The 24,648-nt window shown below is 42.0% G+C and overlaps 1 long non-coding RNA gene across 2 annotated transcripts in view; it reads right to left on the bottom strand.

Annotated features, from left to right (window-relative positions):
• LOC146821551 (uncharacterized) overlaps positions 1-24,648 on the bottom strand; it is a 675,073-nt gene that overhangs the window by 247,257 nt on the left and 403,168 nt on the right. For both annotated transcript variants that reach the window (XR_014963184.1, XR_014963183.1), the window contains exon 3: positions 22,648-22,883. This is a non-coding gene — a long non-coding RNA (uncharacterized LOC146821551). The remainder of the gene's footprint in view (positions 1-22,647; positions 22,884-24,648) is intronic.

The raw sequence follows: 24,648 nt of genomic DNA, 5'->3' as shown, positions 1-24,648 counted from the left end.
TAATTTATTGGCCCTGATGACCCCATCTCCCAGGGCCTGTCTCCTAATTATATTTTTTTACCCCAATCCCCAGGGCCGGCCACTGTTTTTTATTATTTTTAAAAAATATATCTTTATAGACACACCTAGGACATGCTGGACAAACCGTACGTACCTATCACCATGACGATTTGAGTGATATTCATTAAAAGGCGACTATGCATACAATGAATCCACGTGGAATGTATTTACACCACTAGTGAAGCTCTGACATGTCTGATGCCCTACCGTGCCTAATCCCGGTAGACACCCTTGTCGTTTATTTATACAAACATGGGTAGCTATTGACGGGAACATTTAATACACATGCACACCAAGCCATTCAAAGGGGATTCGACAAAAATTCGACCAAAACTATGTAAGAAACCCCCCTCACGGTTAATAAAACACACATCCACTGCCGGATGTGTAATACCTTTTATTTTACTCTCTGGAAAGGGGACGAAAATCACTTGAGAGTCACAGCGCGCTCCTGGCAGAGCCCAATGCTGTGTTACACCCACCATTGCCTGCCGAGTGCCACACACCTCTGTGTTTTATTCCACCAGCTAGTGCATATGCTATGACACTCTCTAGCCCATGTGCACTGTAACACCACCCCGTGAATATGTCATGCCACACTTGTCTTCGCACGGGTTATATTGCCCCATCTAACGTGCCTTCCTCGATGCCTATGTTATAACGCACAGTGCTATGCCATACATATTACAATCTGGGATCCATATCTTTGTCACAGTGCATATGCAACGTTACACTCCCCAGCACATATTTTATATTACAACTTTAGAGACTAGTTAGGTTACACAACACTGCCCTGTGCATATTACACTCCAAGGCGCACATCGCATAGCACGCGCTAGTGCCTGTGCTATCTCGCGTTCTCCAATGAATCTGTCATTGCGCACAATGTATTGCATATTATATTTCACGCCCGGTTCATCTTATATCAAACTTTTTGGTGCATAGTTTATACCATACACTATATCTAGTTTTCATTTTCAATCGTGCTCTCAGGACTATGTTCTATATAACACTGTGTTCACCTACCCTTTTCACGGGCATTACATTTTGCGATAGGGGGTGGAGGGTCAGGGGGTGTTTCTGCCAAGTGAGCCCGGAGTCACAGTCACAAACGTCCTCTTCTTCCTGAATAAAAGTGAGATTATGCTGCATACTTGTTCATATTTTAAGTAGTTCGCACAGACACACGTTTTAAAAACAATAAAGTTCCTAATACCCGCCTTCTCTGAACAGTTAGCTTGCTGCCCCATCCCCCTCCTCCCTATCCTCTGTTGTGTGAATCCATGGACTAGCCTCCTCCCTCCTGCCATGCATGGTCTGATGTGCTGCCACTGCCCTCAATTTAGTATGATGTACCAGTCCCCTCCTCCTGCCCTCCATTGCCCAATTCTATGCCCCATCATTGACCTCCTGCTTAAACTCTGTGCTTAGCTTGCTGCCCCTATTCTCCTTCCCCCTGCCCTCCGATGTCTTTGTGCATGCCCCTGCTCCATCCTTTTTGCCCACCATGTTCCATGGACCTGCCACTCCTATCTACTCTGAGTGTTCTGTTGAGCTGCCACTCCCCTCCCACCTGCCTAGCATTATCAGATGACTGTAACCTGTCCCTGCCACCTCCACCCTGTCTGTCCACATGCCATGCCCCTATCCTCTTCCTCCTGTCCTACATGGTCCATTGTACTGCCACACCCTTCTGCCCTCCCTGGTCTGTTGTGCTGCAACTGCTCCTCCTGCCTGCCCCGTGCGGTCTGTTGTGAGGCCCCTTCCCCTGAACTTTCTTGTCTGTGCACAGGTCCTGACCCTCCCTTCTATCCTCCATCGTCCTTTGTGCATGCCCCTGCACCCTCCTTCTTGCCCATCATAGCCATTGTGCTGCCACTAACCCTCCCACTTGCCATGCATGGTCTTCTGTGCTGCCATGGCCCCTCCCACCTTCCCTGTGTGGTCAGTTAGCTGCCCCTGACCCCCTCCCACCTTCCCTCCATGGTCTGTGTGTATGCCATCACAGTCTCACTGTTGCTCTTCATGGTGTGTCTTGCTTCTAGTGCCCATCCTGCCTGACCTCCATGGCTATCTTGCTGCTCCTGCCCTGCCCCCTTGCCCCCAGCCCTCTGTTTACATGTGCAGACCCCTACTCTCTCCCTCCTGGCTTGTCTGTTCCATTGTAATGCCCCTGATCCGTCCCTCCTGCCCTTTATGGTCTGTTATGCTGCAGCTTTCTCTCCTGTCTGTCCATTATGGTCAGCTAGCTACCATTGCCTCTTGCCCCTCTGTTCTCTGTTGTCCATGTGCATGGTCCTGTCCCCTCCCTCTTGCTTTCTATGGATTGTTGTGCTGCACACCCGTCCCGCATGCCCTGTGTGGTGTATTGTGCTGCTGCAAACCCTGATGCCTGCCCTGCAGGGTCAGTTTGGTGCACCTCTCCATGTCCCTCCTGTCCTCTGTTATCCAAGTCCATGTCCCTACCCCATTTCCTTCCATGATCCAATGTACCATACTTGCGAACATTTTGAACTTGGTAAGAGGGAGATTTTGAAAAAAAACTGGGGTATTGATTTTCCCCTTTGAGTTACATTGAAAAAGAGGAGATTGTAGACAGGAGACAGATCAAATATAGCCAATTTGAGCTTAAAAACATTGGACGTTTCCTGGCTGAATCGGGTCTGTTGGCATGTATGGTTGTACTACCATTGCCTCTTCCTTCTGCCCACAATGGTCTATTACATTGCCACAGCCTCTCTTGCAAGTCCTGTATTGTTGGTTTGTTGCCCCTGCCCCCCTTTCCACTGCCCTCCATAGTCTGTTGTGCTGCCACTGCCCTTCCTGCCTGCCCAGTGTGGTCAAATTGTTGCCTCTGCACTCTCCTACCTGCCTTCAATTTTCAGAGTCCGTGCCCCTGGCCTCTGCCTCTCAACAGTATCCTAATGAACAACTAGATTGCTAACATTCTATATTTATTACAAAAGTGTGGAACGCCTGACGTCATCTTGATGTAATCAAAACTGTAATACCTAGAGCATTTCCTTTAGAAATTACATATATGAGAGGGTCTTATTGGCATCAAAATTATGGTTAGTGCTCTAAAAGACTAAAATAAGGACATATTTTCTGAGTTTTCAAATAGCGACAAAGCACTTTTAAATTATTTGGTATCTTTATGTTTTTTTATCCAGTTGACCACTTGATTAAATGTTGCACTTAGGAGAGAGGATGTGGTGTTACTTCCAGAACTGCAGACTTTGCAACTGGGGAACCAGGTTGGAGTTTCTGCTTCAGCTCGACATTCTGTGATTCTGGTCAAATCACTTAGTCTCCCCATGTCTACAACCAAAATGAATTTGTTCTTGTGTGATGTAACCAATGCTCATGTAAAGCACTCCAATACCTGACAAGTCTGCACTATATAACACTGCAAAAACACAAAATAATAAGTGTGTTGCACACTTCTGTCATTGGGCTATATTTGGGCTACATCTGGGTGATTTTGGGCTACATTTGGGCTCTTTTGTCTCTGGTGGCCATCTTGGGAGACTTATTTGTTATGAAGTTTCCTAATTTCCTCATTTACTGCAGTCTCCTCAGTAGGAAATACTTTCAGCTTTTTACTTTGATTCCATCAAGAAGGCATTCAGATGTGTCACACATTTGCCATAAATTCAGAATGTTAGCACTCTTTTTGCTCATTAGATCACTGTAGTAAACCTACTGCTCACCAGGGAAGTCTGCTGCTGGTATTGAAAGTGCATGTTTCAGTCTGCATGTCAGAATTTTTTAATGAAATAAAAGAGGATTTCAGAAGTCAAAAGGTGCCCTAGTTTTTCTTTCTGCAGCACTAATCATACTTGTTATGGAAAAATGAACCCCCTCATTTTGTTCCTTTTTAAATTAAATGTTTTAAGAGTTACCACTTTAATCCAAGCAAGATGGCTTCAGGTGTGCCATACGTTTATCATAAGTAGGACTGTTAGCGCTCTAGTTGTTCTTTGGAACACTCTGGGAAGCTGCAGTAGAACACAAAGGAATCAACTGACAGTCTCTGCCCTTGTTGGATGTACATGTTTTACTGAGAATGTCAGACTTCATTCTCACATGACTGAGAAAGATAATGTGAATTTACAGAAAATAAGCTCTCAGTTTAGCTTATAGATCACCTTCCAAACCTCTGTGGGAAAAGCATGAGAAAATATTTTTCTCTCAATCATGATATCCCAGCAGAAGGTTTTTTCACATGGTGAAATCACCTTAGAACATACCACAATTCCTAAAATGAGTATGGTACCATCAACAAATGATTTATAATGTAACTAAAGTCTTAAAACCTTCTATTAACTGCAATGCTTTTTAATGAGGTGCTATCATGTATATTGGTCCCAAGATGGCTGCCAACACTTCTTGGATGAAGTGCTGACAGCCAATCAGATCTCAGGATGAGATGTGTGGTTAGGCTCCGCCCACATATATATATATGATTTTACTTTTGATTTTCTCAGGAACTACTGAACAGATTGACACCAGACCTCCAAAAGGCACTTCCCTGAGCTGAGGACTACCTCTCTGCCAAATTTCAAGTAATTCTGTTCAGCCGTTCGGGCTGTACCTTGGACTAAAGGTCCCTATGGAAAGTTGCATGGGGAAAACGCGTTTTGTGACCCCCCTTTTTTCTCAGCCCCCGCTTGACGAATCCCCCCGAGACTTTCAGAGTAGGAGCGGAGCAGAGCGCCCCACCTATTTTGAAAATTTTGCGAGGATTCGTCAACCGGCGCCAAAGTTATTCCAAATAGAATGTTGCGGATTTCCTATGGAAACACGGTCCTAACTATAACTATCTACTGGTGACCGCCAGTAGATTATATATATATATATATATATATATATATATATATATATATATATATATATATATATATATATATTATCTACTGGCGGTTGCCAGTAGATAGTTATAGTTAGGACCTTGTTTCCATAGGAAATCTGAAAATTCTATTTTGAATAACGTTGGCGCCGGTTGACGAATCCTCGCGAATTTTTCAGAATAGGTGGGGCGCTCCGCTCCGCTCCTACCCTGAAAGTCTCGGGGTGATTAGTCAAGCGGGGGCCAAGAAAAAAGGGGGGTCCCAAAACACGTTTTCCCCATGCATTTTTCAATAGGGACTTTTAGTCCAAGGTACAGCCCGAACGGCTAACCAGAATTACTTGAAATTTGGCAGAGAGGTAGTCCTCAGGTAAGGGATGTGCCTTTTGAATATCTGGGGTCAATCTGTTCAGTAGTTCCTGAGAATATTTCAGTTAAAAGTACATATATATCTATAAGCGCGCACCGTGCGCGTACGGTAAGCATACCGTACGCGCACGCTGCCGTGAAATCTGTCGGTCGAAATCAGGAAGTGTCGGCCGCCATTTTGTCTCTCGCAGTCTGAGGCAGTTAAAAACAAAGGTGGAGAATGTGAAAAGGGAGCAGGGTGGACAGTTCCTGACCCCCTAGCCTTTGTCAGGGGGTCACTGAAGGACCCCCAAGGATGAAAAAAACAATCTTTTTTTTTCGAAAAAGCGCGGGGTGCGCGCACTGTGCGCGCATGGCACGCACAGCGCATCGTGAGTGCTCGGTGCCCGAAGCGCACCGAGCGCCCACAGCGCGCGCACGGTGCGCGCACAGTGAAGAACAAGAAAAAAATATATATTAATAAATACATAACTTAGCATTTAAAAAAACGTACAAATTCACTTAAAAAACCATAGGTTTCACACATGTTATAGTTCGCTGGACATTTCCCTCGTAAAAAACCAATGAAATTCCCCCGTTATAGTTAGTGCAGGCAACTATAACTCACGCGACCGCAATCCTCTGCTGATGACGTCAGATATTACATCACTGATTAAATATGTGTCTTTCTGAAAAATAAATATTTGTAATATATGTATAGCTAAAGATTAATGGAAGAAGACATGGGTAAATAGGTGTCTAAATACAGTGATGTAATATCTGACGTCATCAGCAGAGGATTGCGGCCGCGTGAGTTATAGTTGCCTGCACTAACTATAACGGGGGAATTTCATTGCTTTTTTACGAGGGAAATGTCCAGCTAACTATAACATGTGTGAAACCTATGGTTTTTTAAGTGAATATATATATATATATATTACATGCCAGTAGTGCACATCCCAATCACCTAATACAAAGCATTCCTTATGGCGAACTACTGCGCATAAAACACATATGCAGCAATAGCGAAACCTTAGAGTCAGCACAACAGGAATGTATCAGTAGGTTTAGAGCCCGAGGATATAGCAACAAATGTCTAGAAAAGGCTCTAACCAAGTGTAATCTGGTTGATAGGGAAATGATAATGGACAAGAAACAAGAACAAACTACCCCTGACAAAACTTCAAGTGATTTTAGATTTATTCTGGATTACAATCGGCAGGAACTAGCAGTGAGAAAAATTATCAACAAAAATTGGTATCTCATATAACAGGACCCTATAATAGGAAAAACAGTCCCCAAAAAAACAACTATAACATATAGGAGGGGAGCATCTATGAGAGATATGCTAGTTGACAATGATCCATGTGGCATGCCAGCAAAGGGATCTTGGTTGGCGCAAAGACAAGGATTCCACAGATGCAAGGTCTGTAAAGCCTGTCAACATGGAGTATCCACCACCAACTACTCTACTCCTTTTGGTGGACCCAATAGTGAAATTACTAAGGCTCTAAACTGCAAGACAGATCATGTGGTGTATGTGTTGGAGTGCCCGTGCAAATTAAGATATATTGGAAGTACCATCTTACCGGGGCACAAACGGGTGCTCCAACACATACGAGCCATCAAAAACCATGATCAGGCATATCCGGTGGCACGCCACTTTCAGAATAAACATGAAGGCAATCCCAAAGATCTTAAATATTTCCTCATCGATTCTGTTCCGAAAAACAAAAGAGGAGGTGATAGGGAGAAATCCCTTAGATTATTAGAGATGCAATTACATCTTAAATCTAGACAGCAAGCACCCCAACGGGCTGAACAGTTCGGAGGAATTGCATGCAAGTTTATGAAAACCATGGTGATTGCCTCGACCCAAATTTGGTCAATCAGTCTCGTCCACCAGTATCTGTAAGAGAAACAAAACTTCAAAAAACAAATGATGATGATACCAGCTTAGATCGCACATAAACGTTAAAAAGATTAAAAAGAATAAAATCCGCCTATAGTATTTAAACAGTATATAAGGAGAGATTCTCCCTATAGTCTTTTTAAAGCTACCATATCTTTTAACCCGGCACAATTTGCACAATTGTTTCCAACCCCCCCCCCACCTTCCACCCCTCTCCCCCTTTTTCTGTGTCTTTGGTATAAACACCTTTTTGCACAAATACATCCATGAATAGTGATGTCGACCAATTCTGGTCATAATCAGTTACAACATAGACAATAATTTGACCGAATTAGACACAAAACAGGGCACTAAGAATAAGTGATAATAAACAGACTAGATATATAATGGCAATCTGATGAATCCAGAAGGGTCCAAACGAAAAGGCAAGATATCTAAGAATGAATTGTGAGTAGATCCAATGGGGTTTCATCACAATATTCTCAACAAAGAGGTAGGGCCTTGGACTCCTTGCAAAAATATAAGATAGGTGTGCAGATAGATTTTAACTAAAGTATTTTTATACTGCATGACGCTATTTATTCAAATATTTATCTGAATATTTATGGTAATTTTATAAATATTTGTTTATTTGATATATATTGATGTTTATTTATATATTTATGTATGTATGGATGTGTATATGTATTTCTAAATATTTATATATTTATTTATTTACAGAAAGAGTTGCCATTCAAAAACATACATTGATTATAAAGCAGCAGTTTGGTTAATTATTGTGTCAAGTAAAAAGCAAAGCCCTATTTGGTCTTCAGCAAAATATATTTAAACAACGAGATTTGTACAATGTATTAGTAGGTGGATCTAGTACCTATCTTTACCGTGGGATTTATCCCGGTACAAAAGAGGAAACATGATGGAAATTTATGGATGTCAAAATGTATTTTAAATAATGTGATTCAGTAAACGCATATACTTTTTGCACAATAATCACGTGGTGCACATTTGCCCAATCACAAATTACAATAAAAAACGAAAAAAAGTGTAACCTTTAAAATGAAATGCCATTGGTAGAACCGCGTCATGTGATCAAGTCCCCAAGGAGGGATGAAACGCGTTATGGCTGACGTTTGTCGGTGAGAGTCTCCTGAATAAACAAACGGGTATTGAACAAGAATCCTGTGGACCGTGCTCTTTCTGCTCCAGTTGTGGGAAACAGGGGAAAGAAGAGTGCTTTCAGATAATATATATATATATATATATATATATATATATATATATATATATATAATCTACTGGCGGTCGCCAGTAGATAGTTATAGTTACAACCTAGTTTCCATAGGAAATCTCAAAATTCTATTTTGAATAACTTTGGCGCCGGTTGACGAATCCTCGCGAAATTTTCAAAACTAATGGGGCACTCCGTTCAGCTCCTACCCTGAAAGTCTCGGGGTGATTCGTCAAGCGGGGGCTGAGAAAAAAGGGGGGTCCCAAAACGCGTTTCCCCCATGCATTTTTCCATAGGACCTTTAGACACAGCTACAGCCAGAATGGCTGAACAGAATTACTTGAAATTTGGCAAAGAGGTAGTCCTCAGGTCAGGCATGTGCCTTTTGCATATATGGTGTAAATCCGTTCAGTAGTTCCTGAGAAAATCAAAAGTAAAATCATATACATATCTGGGCGGAGCCTAACCACACATCTCATTGTGAGATCTGATTGGCTGTCAGCACTTCATCCAAGAAGTGTTGGCAGCCGTCTTGGGACCAATATACATGATAGCACCTCATTAAAAAGCATTGCAGTTAATAGAAGGTTTTAAGACTTTAGTTACATTATAAATCATTTGTTGATGGTACCATACTCATTTTAGGAATTGTAGTATGTTCTAAGGTGATTTTACCATGTGAAAAAGCCTTCTGCTGGGATATCATGAATCATGTTTGAGAGAAAACTATTTTCACATGCTTTTCCCACAGAGGTTTGGAAGGTGATCTATAAGCTAAACTGAGAGCATATTTTCTGTAAATTCACATTATCTTTCTCAGTCATGTGAGAATGAAGTCTGACATTCTCAATAAAACATGTACATCCAACAAGGGCAGAGACTGTCAGTTGATTCCTTTGTGTTCTACTGCAGCTTCCCAGAGTGTTCCAAAGAACAACTAGAGCGCTAACAGTCTTACTTATGACAAAGATATGGCACACCTGAAGCCATCTTGATTGGAATAAAGTGTTAACATTTAAAACATTTAATTTAAAAAGGAACAAAATGAGAGGGTTCATTTTGCCATAGAATGTATGATTAGTGCTGCAGGAAGAAAAATTAGATCACATTTTGAGTGACTTCTCAAATCCTCTTCTATTTCATTAAAGAATTCTGACATGCAGACTGAAACATGCACTTTCAATACCAGCAGCAGACTTCCCTGGTGAGCAGTAGCTTTACTACAGTGATCTAATGAGCAACTAGAGTGCTAACATTCTGAATGTATGGCAAATGTGTGACACATCTGAATGCCTTCTTCATTGAATCAAAGTAAAAAAACTGACAGTATGCCTACTGAGGAGACTGCAGTAAATGAGGAAATTAGGAAACTTCATAACAAGTCTCCCAAGATGGCCACCAGAGACAAAAGAGCCCAAATGTAGCACAAATATCACCGAGATGTAGCCCAAGTATAGCCCAATGACAGAAATCCCAGAGTGTTTTAAAGAACAACTAGAGCGCTAACAGTCTTACTTATGACAAAGGTATGGCACACCTTCAGCCATCTTGATTGGAATAAAGTGGTAACATTTAAAACATTTAATTTGCAAAGGAACAAAATGAGGGGGTTCATTTTGCCATAGAAATTATGACTAGTGCTGCAGAAAGAAAACTTAGGGCACATTTTGACTTCTAAAATCCTCTTCTATTTCATTAAAAAGTTCTAACATGCAGACTGAAACATGCACTTTGAATACCAGCAGCAGACTTCCCTGGTGAGCAGTAGCTTTACTACAGTGATCTAATGAGGAACTAGAGTGCTACCATTCAGAATTTATGGCAAATGTGTCACATCTGAATGCCTTCTTGATGGAACCAAAGTAAACAAGCATTGAAAATGCAATAGGTCTCGCCCTCGTTTAAGTTAAAGCAATTCTGTTTGTAATTAGGTGGCTTTTTAGCTTTGCTTTTATTAGTGTTTTTCAAAATTTCATGTAAATAACATGCATATCTGTATATGTATGCATGCATTTATATTTGTATTTATATAGATATGCAGATTATATATATGTTTATATATGTATGTAAATACATATATATACACATACATATATATAAATGCATATATGTGCATATGTGTGCATGTAGAGAGAGGTAGAGAGAGGTAGAGAGGTAGAGATGTAGAGGTAGAGACGTAGAGAGTAGTAGAGAGAGAGGTAGAGAAAGGTAGAGAGGTAGAGAGTAGAGGATGAGTAATAGAGAGTAGAGAGTAGAGAGTAGAGAGAGAGTAGTAGAGAGAGTAGTAGAGAGTAGTAGAGAGAGTAGCAGAGAGTGAGTAGGAGAGAGTAGTAGTGAGTAGTAGAGAGTGAGTAGTAGAGAGTAGTAGCGAGTGAGAAGTAGAGAGTAGTAGAGAGTAGTAGAGAGTGAGTAGTAGAGGGTGTAGTAGAGAGTAGTAGAGAGTGAGTAGTAGAGGGAGTAGTAGAGAGTGAGTAGTAGAGTGAGTAGTAGAGAGTAGTAGAGAGTGAGTAGTAGAGACTGAGTAGCAGAGAGAGAGTAGTAGAGAATGAGTAGTAGAGTGAGTAGTAGAGAGTAGTAGAGAGTGAGTAGTAGAGAGTAGTAGAGAGTGAGTAGTAGAGAGTAGTAGAGAGAGAGTAGTAGAGAGTGAGTAGTAGAGAGTGAGTAGTAGAGAGAGAATAGTAGAGAGAGTGAGTAGTAGAGAGTAGTACAGAGTGAGTAGTAGAGAGTGATTAGTAGAGAGTAGTGGAGAAGTAGAGAGTGAGTAGTAGAGAGTAGTAGAGAGTGAGTAGTAGAGTGAGTAGTAGGGAGTAGTAGGGAGTAGTAGAGAGTGAGTAGTAGAGAGTGAGTAGTAGAGGGAGTAGTAGAGTGAGTAGTAGAGAGCAAGTAGTAGAGAGTGTGTAGTAGAGAGAGAGTAGTAGAGAGTAGTAGAGGGTGAGTAGTAGAGAGTGAGTAGTAGAGAGAGTAGTAGAGAGCAGTAGAGTAGCAGAGAGTGAGTAGCAGAGAGTGAGTAGTAGAGAGTGAGTAGTAGAGAGTAGTAGAAAGTGAGTAGCAGAGAGAGTAGTAGAGAGTAGTAGAGTGAGTAGTAGAGAGTGAGTAGTAGAGAGAGAGAGTAGTAGAGAGTGAGTGGTAGAGAGTAGTAGAGTGAGTAGTAGAGTGAGTAGTAGAGAGAGTAGTAGAGTGAGTAGTTGAGAGTGAGTAGTAGAGAGTAGTAGAGAGTAGTAGAGAGTAGTAGAGAGTAGTAGAGAGTAGTAGAGAGTAGTAGAGAGTGAGTAGTAGAGAGTGAGTAGTAGGGAGTGAGTAGTAGAGAGAGTAGTAGAGAGGGAGTAGTAGAGAGATAGAGTAGTAGAGAGAGAGTAGTAGAGAGTGAGTAGTAGAGTAGTAGAGAGTGAGTGGTAGAAAGTAGTAGAGAGTAGTAGAGAGTGAGTAGTAGAGAGTGAGTAGTAGAGTAGTAGAGAGTAGTAGAAAGTGAGTAGTAGAGAGTGAGTAGTAGAAAGTAGTAGCGAGTGAGTAGTAGAGAGTGAGTAGTTTAATTTAAAAGGAACACAATGAGGAGGTTCATTTTGCCATAGAAATTATGATTAGTGAGGAAAAAAGAAAAATTAGGGCACATTTTGAGTGACTTATCAAATCCTCTTCTATTTCATTAAAAAATTCTGACATGCAGACTGAAACATGCACTTTCAATACCAGCAGCAGACTTCCCTGGTGAGCAGTAGCTTTGCTACAGTGATCTAATGAGCAACTAGAGTGCTACCATTCCGAATTTATGGAAAATGTGGGACACATCTGAATGCCTTCTTGATGGAATCAAAGTAAACAAGCATTGAAAATGCAATAGGTCTCGCCCTCGTTTAAGTTAAAGCAATTCTGTTTGTAATTAGGTGGCTTTTTAGCTTTGCTTGTATTAGAGTTTTTCAAACTTTCATGTACATACCATGCATATTTATGCATATATGTATATGTTTGCATGGATTTATATTTATATAGATATGCAGATTATATTTATAGGTTTATATATTCACTGAAAAACCATAGGTTTCACACACGTTATAGTTACGAATTAGCATTTAAAAAACCTTGCAAATTCACTTAAAAAACCATAGGTTTCACACATGTTATAGTTAGCTGGACATTTCACTCGTAAAAAACCAATGAAATTCCCCCGTTATAGTTAGTGCAGGCAACTATAACTCACGCGACCGCAATCCTCTGGTGATGACGTCAGATATTACATCACTGTATTTAGACACTTATTTACCCATGTCTTCTTCCATTAATCTTTAGCTATACATATATTAAAAATATTTATTTTTCATAAAGACACATATGTCATCAGTGATGTAATATCTGACGTCATCAGCAGAGGATTGCGGTCGCGTGAGTTATAGTTGCCTGCACTAACTATAACGGGGGAATTTCATTGGTTTTTTTACGAGTGAAATGTCCAACTAACTATAACATGTGTGAAACCTATGGTTTTTTAAGTGAATATATATATATATATAGAGATATATATATATATTCCTCCAAGCTTAACCCACTTTTACGATACTTTGGATGCTCCCCAGCGGTGCAGACAGCGGTACGGCAGGGCAACGCCGTTTTTACTCACTACAATGTCTCCAAACAGGAAAATCCGCTCGTACTCGCAGATGCAATAATAATTAGAGTCAATTCCAGTTGATTTAAACTGCTCCAGCAATTTTATTTTCAAAGCGTGCCAGCAACCCAACGCGTTTGAATCTCCACAGAGATCTTGCTCATGGGTACATGTATATTTGTAATTTTTTATATAATTTTAAAATTATAAAATGAATAGTTTATTAATTGTTTTAAAGTAAATATATGTGAATTATTATGTGTGTGTGTGTTTAACTTTTTTATTAAGTTTGTTTATTCAATCAATCAATATAAACTTTATTCTGATAAAAGTGCATATCCATAAAAGTACAGACACATATTACAAAAAAAGAAACAATTAAGACTAGGATTAAGATTAAAATTGGACCTCCAGTAGTACAAGGCACAAACTAATAATGGAACAAGTCATTTAAAACATATAGCCTACAGATTAAAAAATGATGAAGTAAAGTGCTAAGATTCAGCAGTGGCACATAGAATTGCCAGTGCGCACCGCCGCCTTCAGGAAAGAACCAACCCGAAAGGTTAGTTCGTCGTCTTTTAAAGCAATGACCTTCCCATAAACTGCCTTGTTATCAATCTCGGGTGATGCTTTAAAATAAGGAATCAGAAACCTTTTAGTAAATATTAAATAATAAGAACAAAAAAATAAAAAATGCAACATCGATTGTTTATGTTGGTTATTGCATGGACATGGCAAAAGATCGAGATTAGGAATAAAACCCGCGGGGAAAAAGAGCATAAATTTCATAGTGTCAGTACTCAGCCGGAAGAGTAAACCCCTTTCCCAACGGCCGATCGATTTTAACAGGTAGCTGGAAATCGCGCATGAGACATTCTCAATGTACATATATCTTGCGACTGACGTTTTTTTACGCTCTATGACAAGTCTACCATTCTTATACGATGCGTAGAGGGCCCTTTGAAGGCATTTATTGCTAGTGGTACCAAGGTCTGAGGGATTTAAAAATACGAATTCATGATTCACACTAACTAAACCTTTGTGAACCGCAGCCAGCCATGGTATCTCCAGCCCCCTATCACATTTCAGACAGTCTGATATTATCTCTCTTGTGAGTTGAGCCGCGGGGTTTTTCCAGATTCTCATCCAAAATAGAGCTGGACGAGCCTTGATATAATCTTCAATGTATGGCAGGTTAAGTTCACAATGACTAGCGTATTTGGAGGATGAGATGGGTGCACCCAGGATTTTACGCAAAAATCTATTCTCTTCACCCTGGATGCTGCCACTATTAGCATGACCCCAAACTTCAGCACCATAGGTTGCAATTGGTATGCATTGGAGTCTGAAAATCTTAACAGTGGCGGATACCACCTCTGTGTTCCTCGGCTTTGGCAGCCCAAGTATCATATTAATGGAATTTGTGAACTTCCTCCTACAATAGGCCACGTGATCATTCCACAATCCATTCGATGCAAATACCAAACCAATGGGAAGGTACGGGTGCTCTGTAAACTATTGGAATTTAAAACTATTGATGAATTAAAATAATTCTTAGACCCACACGCCATTAAAAAAGATTTTTTTAAATTGGTGCATAGATCCAGGGTTGCCATAAACTCTACAAAACCACGCACCAAAATACAGAGAGCTTTTGGGGTGCGCCCCATCAACACCGCATCGTCGGCATATAACAGGGCAGGAAGTTTATTACCATTAATGTATGGGACATCCTGAGTTAATGATACCAGGGACTTGTTTAAATCATTGATATACAAGATAAATAAGAGGGGGCCAGGATACAGCCCTGCCTGACCCCCCTACCAACCTCAATATCTTTGGAAACATTACCATCCCTGCTAATGCGTACTCGGGCGTGTAGATCTTTATGCAGGTAAGCTAAAAAAGATACGAGGGACTTTTCCAACCCATGATTTAAAAGAGTGGTCCACAGCCGAGACCTGTTGACAAAGTCAAAGGCCGACGTGAGGTCCATGAATGCCAGATATACAGGTGATTTCTTAGCTATGTTGAATTTGCCAATAATCAAGTTGAGGTTAAGACATTGTTCCACAGTGCCGATGTTACTCCTAAACCCCAACTGACACAGATGTAAAATCTGACATTCCTCGGCCCATGACCTAATCTTATTGTACAAGACCCTCCCCAAAATTTTCAGCGTATTATCAATCAGGGAGATCGGCCTGTAACAACTCTGGTTTGAGCGGTCCCCCTTCTTAAAAATTGGCACGATAATACTGGAGGACCAAGTATGGGGTATGGGAGAATTCATTAAATTATTAAAAACATTTAGCGAGGCGCCCAAAAATCTGGGTAGCTTTTGATAAGGTCAATAGGCAAACCGTCAGGCCCGGGAGCTTGTTTATTATATTTGTAAAATTCATATTAAATATACGTAATTATTTATATACATTTTATTACTTAACATATTTAATATTTATTATTTTATTTTATTTTACATATATATAACATTCGATATTTTGTACAACTATATTTTTTACATCGATATTTTTTTCTCTCGATATTTTTGTACTTGCCAGTTTAATTATAGGGAGTCAATATTTTTCCATTCTATATTTTTTCTTCAATATTTTTTACTTCTATATTTTTTACCTTGATATTTTGTCAGTTTACAGGAAACCACCTTGAAAATCTTTACAGACTGTTAGGAAATAAACCTGAACTGTAAAACTTTTAAATAAGATCTAAAAAAAAGAAGAAAATCTTTAGAAAGCATTGATGTCCATTTAGATGTTTTGATTGATGCTTTCAAATAAATAAGAAAAGAAGATAAGTTCATTATTGTTTTTAAATGAAGTTTGTTAACTTTTGGAGTACCACAATAAATATTTGTGTTTTATTGGTCTTAGTTTCAATAGAAAATGGGATATAGCACAAACTACAAAATTATTGTTTTGATCATTTTGCTAATGACACTAATGGTCTTAGTTGGCTTGTTGTTGTGCCCTCTTTCTCCAGTGGGATGTAACTCCACAGAGGTTCAATTAACTACAGTACATCATGAAATTAAACATAATATATTAACACATCAGTTTATTTGGTGGATTTCATTATAATATATATACTAAAATACTGAATGAATATGTCAAAATTATGGCAGTTAAAGATTGCTATGTGTGTATTTTTCTTCCCTGCTACCTATTTACAATTACCTATTTCTAATGGCTTTTCATGTAATGTGTTTGTTAGTATTTTCAACAAACATTAATTTTTCCCCTTATCTGTCAGATTTCAATGTTTCACTAGAAGAACTACCTCTGAAGAAGAAGATGTTAAGAAGGGTCTTAAATATGAGTCATTGCTAAATACCATTGCACAAATGAAACAGAAAATGAAGTGGAATAACTGGGATTTTGTGTGTGCAGTTTGAATAATGAGGAGTGTGAATTTGCTCAAGAATAAAATGAGAGAAGTTAGAATTGAAAGTGATTGGAGAGATGAGAAGATAAGAGAGATTAGAAGATAAGAGAGCAGATTAAGGCTGAGGAATTATTTATTTGTCAAAGTTACATCCAAGATTGAGAGTGAAACCTGATAGAAAGGGTGAATTGTGTATAGTGTGCCATGAACCTACAAGAATTAGGTCAATTGAATATATGGGTGAAAGTGAATATGAGAAAAGTTATCTTATAAATGGTGATTTTCTGATTGGTGAAGAACCGGTTCTGAGAGGGATTTATTATGTTCAGGGAAGACTACTTATTTCAATCTGCTGCGTAATTGGATTGGATCTTTATATCTTACTTTAGTGTTTCCTAGAGTCTATCACATGAGTGCAATGAAGGATGATGTTGATTTGAAGAGAGTGAAATGTGGGTCTGGACAGATAGTATTAGACATATTTTGGGCTATTATTCCCCTACAGGTGTGGCTATGAATGATGTGAAAATTAGACATTTATTAACGCTTGTGGAGCAGCTTGTTTCTAACATGGCAAGGGCCTTAACCCTAATCAGTTGTGAGTTAATCAAAATGTGGGCAATGAATATGCAAAACTGCTTAGCGCTAGATATCCTTCTTGCTTCCCATGTCTTTCCTTGCAATTTCTGCAGTGCATAGTCAGGCTGTACTGGTTTATTTCCACTCTTTTGTTGTTCTGCTGTCGATAAACTTTCTCAAGCTCAGTCAAGAACCCACGACATCATCCGGGGCAAAGTGCCTTATTCATTCATATAACACGTTATTGTTAAAGTATCTTGTTTTTTTCTAGCATCTTTGTCAAAACAAATACTGATAACTGGTTGACAGATTATTTGATGGCAGATAAAGGTTTTCATTATGCACAGAGCACTTTTTCACGTTTTCACATCTGGTGATTTGTGGACTACCCTTTCCATGAATTTGAGGCATTATGACAGGATATGAAATGTTTCTTGTAGTTGCCTTAAAAGTACTCTGATAAAATAGCCTGTGATCAAGGCCAGTGGTGCCCGAAATGCGCCAGGGTTCTTTCTGGGGTATCTAATCTGTGTCAGCTTTTACTTCAAAGAAATTCTTCAAGGCTCACAAGTATTAGAATTGTTCCTTGTTCTTGGAGCAACACAACGGAAATATTGAGCAAGGAAGCAAAACCTATTGGTCCGGTCCAAAAGCAGACCCTGATGCCAACCACCATTGTGCAGGCTGTAGAGACTGTACAGTGGTTCTTCGCTGCCTGCAGTGGGTAGGTGTTACAATCACTGAAAGATGGTAGTAGCCAAGTCATATGGATTAAAGATGAAGGTTTATGAAGTTTAGTTACAAGTCACTGGAATGCCTCACCAAGCGCAGCGTTCTTGCTGCTCATCCCATTCCACCAACGGACACTCATCCAAGCACAAACACACCCAACATTCTAATGACCTCACACACTGGCTGAGTATCAGGGACTAGAAACACTGGAGAGGATGCATAATAACCAAGCCAAGTTACAACAGTAGGGCTCATGGACAACCCACTGCCGTACACTTGTTCTGCTCGATTTTCCCGGCCTTCTTGTGAGGCACCATGATGGAATGTGACTTCAGTCTCTTATCATTCAAGTCTAAGGGTTAGAGTAGTGAATGGAGCCTATTTACTAGGCACTTCGACATGGTTCTGTGCTCTTCCCCATAGATCAGGGCTTGCACACATAGCCTAGGGGATAGATTCGTTAGTATTAGGGATAATCTGTCCTGTAGTGAGGGTACTTCATGGAGCTGTGTTGAATTCAGGCCTGGTAGGCCTCAAACGGGAGAGACTCCATCTTTCTTTCTGCTCCGGCAGCTTGGGATGCTTCTAGGTCAAATGTAATGTTTTAGTTATGAGGTGTTATTCGCTTGGAGAGAACCGGTTCAGGCCGGCCCTTATCGAAGGATTGTATTTTTCTTCATGCCGAAGACACTACATCAGGCCGGCCGGCTGGGAACGTGTCCTTGGTACGGGGAGGTACAAGAATTTGGTGGGCGGCAGGTTACGGGCCGGAATTTTCCATGAGGAAACGCACCTCTATATTAGTGAAAGTCTGAGGCAGTTACATGTTCAGTCCGTAGGCGGCATCTAGCCGTTAGCAGTAAAGCTACTACTTATTCCAGGGAAGACAGACGCCATCTTGAAGGCGGAGAAGAACCGAGAGACAGATGCTTTCCTAGCAGAATAGCCAGAGAGGAGAGAGTAGCCGATAAGGAAGAGGTCCCAGTGACTCGGAGAAGGGTGATTCCAGGCGAGCCGAGACACAGACGAGAAGGGAACCTAGATGACCACTGAGTGCAGGCTACATACTACTAAGGTGATGTCGACCCTTTCTTATTAGAGTGTACAACTTAATCTTTCACTTTTCTTTGCAGGTTATGTGTTATATCATAATGTTATGCGATTGTGTATGTAATGAGTAATAAAGTATCCAGTTTGTAGTGAACCAACATGTGCTGCGTGTTCTTGTATAAGAGGGTAGCCTATTCTTCTAGTCAGCTGCGGCTACATGAACAGATGTTAACCCTGATCAGGTAAGTGGTAACTGAATAAGGGAAAGAGGAGCCCCTCGAACCTGAGAACAGGCTATGCTCGAACTGGCAATCCTTGTGTGATCTGATGAATAGTGAGACTGATTCCCTTTTTGTATATTATGGTGATCATAGGATGAACTGTTGTATGAGACTGCCGTCTGGGTAGAGAGGTCTGGATTCGTATGGAATCGCGAGGCCGCCACTTGTGATCTGAGACTGCCGTCTGGGTAGAGAGGTCTGGGTTCGTATGGGATCGCGAGGCCGCCACTTGTGATCTGAGACTGCCGTCTGGGTAGAGAGGTCTGGGTTCGTATGGGACCGCGAGGCCGCCACTTGTGATACTGTCGTATGGGCAGAGAGGTCTGGGTTCGTATGGGACCGCGAGGCCGCCACTTGTGATACTGTCGTATGGGCAGAGAGGTCTGGATCCGGGTGGGATCGCGAGGCCGCCACTTGTGATACTGTTGTATGGGCAGAGAGGTCTGGATCCGGGTGGGATCGCGAGGCCGCCACTTGTGATACTGTCGTATGGGCAGAGAGGTCTGGATCCGGGTGGGATCGCGAGGCCGCCACTTGTGATACTGTCGTATGGGCAGAGAGGTCTGGATCCGTATGGGATCGCGAGGCCGCCGATTGTGCTGAGACTGCCGTCTGGATAGAGAGGTCTGGGTTCGTATGGGACCGCGAGGCCGCCACTTGTGATACTGTCGTATGGGCAGAGAGGTCTGGATCCGTATGGGATCGCGAGGCCGCCGATTGTGCTGAGACTGCCGTCTGGGTAGAGAGGTCTGGGTTCGTATGGGACCGCGAGGCCGCCACTTGTTATACTGTCGTATGGGCAGAGAGGTCTGGATCCGTATGGGATCGCGAGGCCGCCAATTGTAAGAGGTCTTGGTATGTATAGTAGGAATCCCCTGTCCTTAGGTGATAGATATATGTGGTTGCAGGATTGTAAATAGGTTCTAGGGAGGGGGTAACGTTCTGGCTGGGTTAGTGAGGCTCTGATGAGCGGGTTCTATCTGATCCAAAAACCCAAGCAGAACAACACTGTTGAAGAGTGTAGCAGGGGGTTGGATGGCCATGGTGGGTTGGGCACCCATGGGATGTTGTGTGCCCACTATGGATTGGGCGCAGGGCCTGGCCACAGGTCAGGCCCTGCAGCTAACTCTGGCTGTGCATAACCAGCAGTTCTGCACAGCAGCTGTTGACCTCCCTGCAGCGGGTCGGGTGTATGGCCTGGCCACTGTCCAGGTACTCTGGCCAACTCCACTGCATACAGCCTTCGGCTGGCTGCAAAGCGGTGGCTTCTCCCAGGGATTTGGTGCAGTGTCCAGCTGGAGGTCAGGCCCTGCAGTCAACGCAGATACGCAGGGTGAAAGGTGTTGATAAGCAGGGTTGGTCACTCTTGGGGGGAATGAGGCCCTGTGGCCAACCACTGCCTTGCAAGGCCTTCAGCTGTGCACAATGGGGTTTGACTGCTATTAGGGGGTGGGCACAAGGCCTGACCACAGTCCAGGCCCTGTGACCAGTCACTCCGTTAACGGCCTTCGGCTGTGCGCCTACATGTATAGGGGTGCTATCAAGCACTGTAAGTGGGATAAAAAAAGTTTGAGAGGGTACTCTAAAAAAGGCATGGGCAAAGAAGTGTAACTAGAAATATTTTATCAGAGGCCCCACCTTAGTAATATGAAACACCCTGCATGTATGATTATACGACCTTCATCAGCTTCATCCCAAATATTTTCAGGGAGACAAATGCAAGCACTCCAGAGGCCGGGCTTACATCTGCCCCCCACACCCTCCCAAAAAAAGAACAGTGGGGAGCCAGAGGCAATGGCCAATGGGCCAAGGAAGCAGCGGTTTGAATAAGTTTGGGAACCACTGCCTCCACTCCCCAGGGCAGTGGTTCCCAAACTTATTCAAACCGCTGCTTCCTTGGCCCATTGGCCATTGCCTCTGGCTCCCCACTGTTCTTTTTTTGGGAGGGTGAGGGGGGCAGATGTAAGCCCGGCCTCTGGAGTGCTTGCATTTGTCTCCCTGAAAATATTTGGGATGAAGCTGATGAAGGTCGTATAATCATACATGCAGGGTGTTTCATATTACTAAGGTGGGGCCTCTGATAAAATATTTCTAGTTACACTTCTTTGCCCATGCCTTTTTTAGAGTACCCTCTCAAACTTTTTTTATCCCACTTACAGTGCTTGATAGCACCCTTATACATGTAGGCCCCGTTGCCAAAGTGTTTCTGTGCTTGAAGAATATTTGCATGCACTTCCATTTCTACCCATGTCATACGTGCCAACACACCTGTCTCAGCACGGTGACTCACGATTTTGTAAACCACATACAACTTTATTTTTGCTGTCTCCTCCCTAAAATGGCCTCCAAATCAATGCAAGTAAAATAAATTCCACACATTTTTTTATTTTATTTTTTCACGTTCCTCTTTCTTGCTTTCAAATGTTGGCATTATGCTGTATATGGTGTTTTACTTCCCTGTGCTCAACAAGAGAGCAGGCCTCTCTGGAAAAGTGTGCGGACTGAAAGAAATATGTGCTGAAAGTACCTATGATTCAAGAACAAATGCCAATACTTACTAATACTGTGTGTTTAATAGACAGGACAACTCTTCTTTCCTGATAACTTGCATTGGTGTAAAATGAATTTGGAAAAAAAAAACTATTAACGAGTCGAACAAAAAAAATTAGCCATCTTCCGCTTACTTTGGGAGTGTTGGAACGTGGGGATCCAGTGAAATATGGAGGTCATCTCCCTCGACATGGCATCAATTAAGCCATCAATTAAGCACAACGTTTACAGCTTTAGGCATGTCACTTACAAATCATCAACATCATGAGTTTAAGTCTAATAAGTTTAACTGAAGGCAACAGACCCTTCAACATTAAATGCATTAAAGTGCTTGGTGCGCAGCTCCCCTGGCTAGGTTTGGCGGCTCCCCAGGGAGCCACTGCGCACAGTTTGGGAACCACTGCCCCAGGGGGTTGGTTGCATGTTCAGCAAGAAGGGATGAGTGTATGCTCAACTTAGAATATGATTAAAAAAATGCAGAATTCCAATAATAAAACACAGGTTAAAATGATGTTATAGTTAAGTATAGTAATACGATCTTAGCTTGCTATAAATATCTCCAGCAAATCACTGAAAAAATCAAAGGTAAAAGTGACATAGTACTTAGGTGTTAAACTGAGATAAGAACTAACTAACTGAAATTTGCCAGTTACAGCTTAGTAAACTAACTATAACTTGCACCCCAGTTATGCACTGCATATGAACTCACATACTACATCACTCATGACATTTTAAATAACATCATTGATGACATTTCTAATGACATTTTCAAATGACGTAATTGAAAACATTGCTGATGAAATCATCCAGTCATTGTGTCAACATCCTATAGGGTTTGTGGACTTGAAGTTCAACACACTACACCTCTGCCCAATTTTCTATCACCATTCAAGTGTTAAAGGACATAACCTTTGTAATTTGTTAAAATACACTACACACATTCCTGAGATGAGCAGAAACTCATACATCCAGGTTTACAACCTCAGAATCAGGTATTACACCTCTGAGAGGGTCACCCCCTACATTTTTTTTTATCAGTATCTTACTTACTTATGCCTACTACCCTCCTGGGTATACGCCATCAACCAGGACTCTCCAGCCATCTCTGTCCTTGGTTTTTCTTTCAAACTGACTCCAGGTGTAACCCATTACCTTGCAGTCAGCCTCGAGGCCCTGGTGCCAGGTGTTTCTTGGCCTTCCTCTTTTCCATTTTCCTTGAGGGTTCCAGGTCACTGCTCGCCTGGTGGTATTTGAATCATGTGTTCTTCAAAATTTTCAGCGAACATCTGAAAGTAAACATTCACACCGTATAAACATTCTTGTTACATAGAATTTGTCTACAGCACTGTATTACAGCTATTTACTATGGGTGCATGCCCAGACATCCACTGGTGGATAATCTATTGTCAACAGAAGCTTTGGCTCTTCTCACAAATATTTTGCAACAAGCTTTGGCTTTACGCTTCAACCTACTCTGAAATTTGCCTTTGTATCTCACATCAGGTGTGCTTAACCTTATACGTATTTAAAACAGAGAATACTACTTGCATTCCCCACCATGATGATTTTTTTAAATCATCACAACACCACATCATTTACATTCCTTCTCATTATGGTGTTCACTGATTTCAGCTTCTTGCCTAAGGTACTAAGCAGGGCATGGCCGGCGCAAGTCATAGTTAGCTCAGTAAACTATAACTGGCAAAATTCTGTGTTCTTTGACTGACATTTTCACCTAACGTCTCTTTAACTTTTTTTTTTTAACATTAATTTAGAGATTATTACCATACCTAACTATAGCATCACGTTAACCTTTCTTTTTTAAGTGAATGTTTAAAAAAAAACCTCCATGGGTGGCTAACCCCCTGCTGCACAAGGCCTTTCGACCAGGACCTTTGGCCTCACCCTCACGGACAGCCAATCCCCCGCTGCAAATGGCCAGTCAGGCACTGCGCCCAACCTCACAGGAGGTCAAACCCCCATGAGCGGCCAGTTGCCCTTGGACCACTCATCTCCCATTTTCTTACAGCCCTGTTGGAGCATATGGGTTGCAACGGCACCCATGGGAGTCTATCTGGGCTACACAGAGGCTGTTATGAGTCCCATGGGACTCCCACAGGAGCTGTCAAAATCTCCCACAAGAGTAGCAGTGGACTGGCTAGCCGAAATTATTTTCATTGTGGCCGTGGGGGGTCCCTTTGAGAACCCTATGAGGGCTAGTGGGGTGAGGGTCCCCTTGCCTCCTACTTCTCCAATTATTTTAAGTTTCAGGATGCAGGGTCCCTGTGTCCTGTAATGGTGGCTGCAATATTTTCTCGCAAGAAATGCGCATGCGCGGGCGTCCGCGCATGCGCATTTGTCAGAAGAAGTTGGAAACCAGGAAGAGGGAGCCCCGGAGACGCCGCGCTTCAGGTAAGTGTCTTTACTTTTATTTAATTTACAATTAGGGTATGTTTTAAAAGGAGGGCGGGCGGGTGGCGCGTAGTGGGGCTACGCGGAGCACGTAGTGTGCGTAGATATGGGCACACTACGCGCTGCTTCACGTAGCCCCACTACGCCCACTACGCCCACCCTTAGTGGTAACTGAGTCTGACTAACCAGTCCTACTGCCAGTGTTATGTTAAAAGAAAACACCTACATACACTAGGGAACACTATGCGTTGCGGTACCCCTGTGATTACCATGGCCTCCTCTGTAAGACCCTAGTACATAATAGGGCAGGGGGATTAAAACTACCTCTTAAAAAGCGCCACAGGGCGCGTTTGCACACTGGTGAAGGAAGGGGGGACCTGAGGTGACATGTGTGCAAACACGCCCTGTGGCTGCTTTAAGTTTTAAGTTGGGAGATTAAGTCCCCTTGAATCCTGAGGGTCCCTAATGTCCAACTAGCCCACTAGGTACCTGCAGTAAGCACCACAGAGCTGCGTTGCAGAGAGGTTTAAAAAGGAGCATGGCCTGGACCACTTTTCTGCAACACAGCGCAGTGGCGCCTACTGGAAGCACCTGGTGGGCTAGTTAGCCCCCATGGGCCCTCAGGATTGAAGGGGAATT

This window comes from Triturus cristatus, chromosome 6, assembly GCF_964204655.1.
Source record: "Triturus cristatus chromosome 6, aTriCri1.1, whole genome shotgun sequence".
Lineage (NCBI taxonomy): Eukaryota > Metazoa > Chordata > Amphibia > Caudata > Salamandridae > Triturus > Triturus cristatus.
This window is presented reverse-complemented; position numbering and strand designations above follow the sequence as displayed.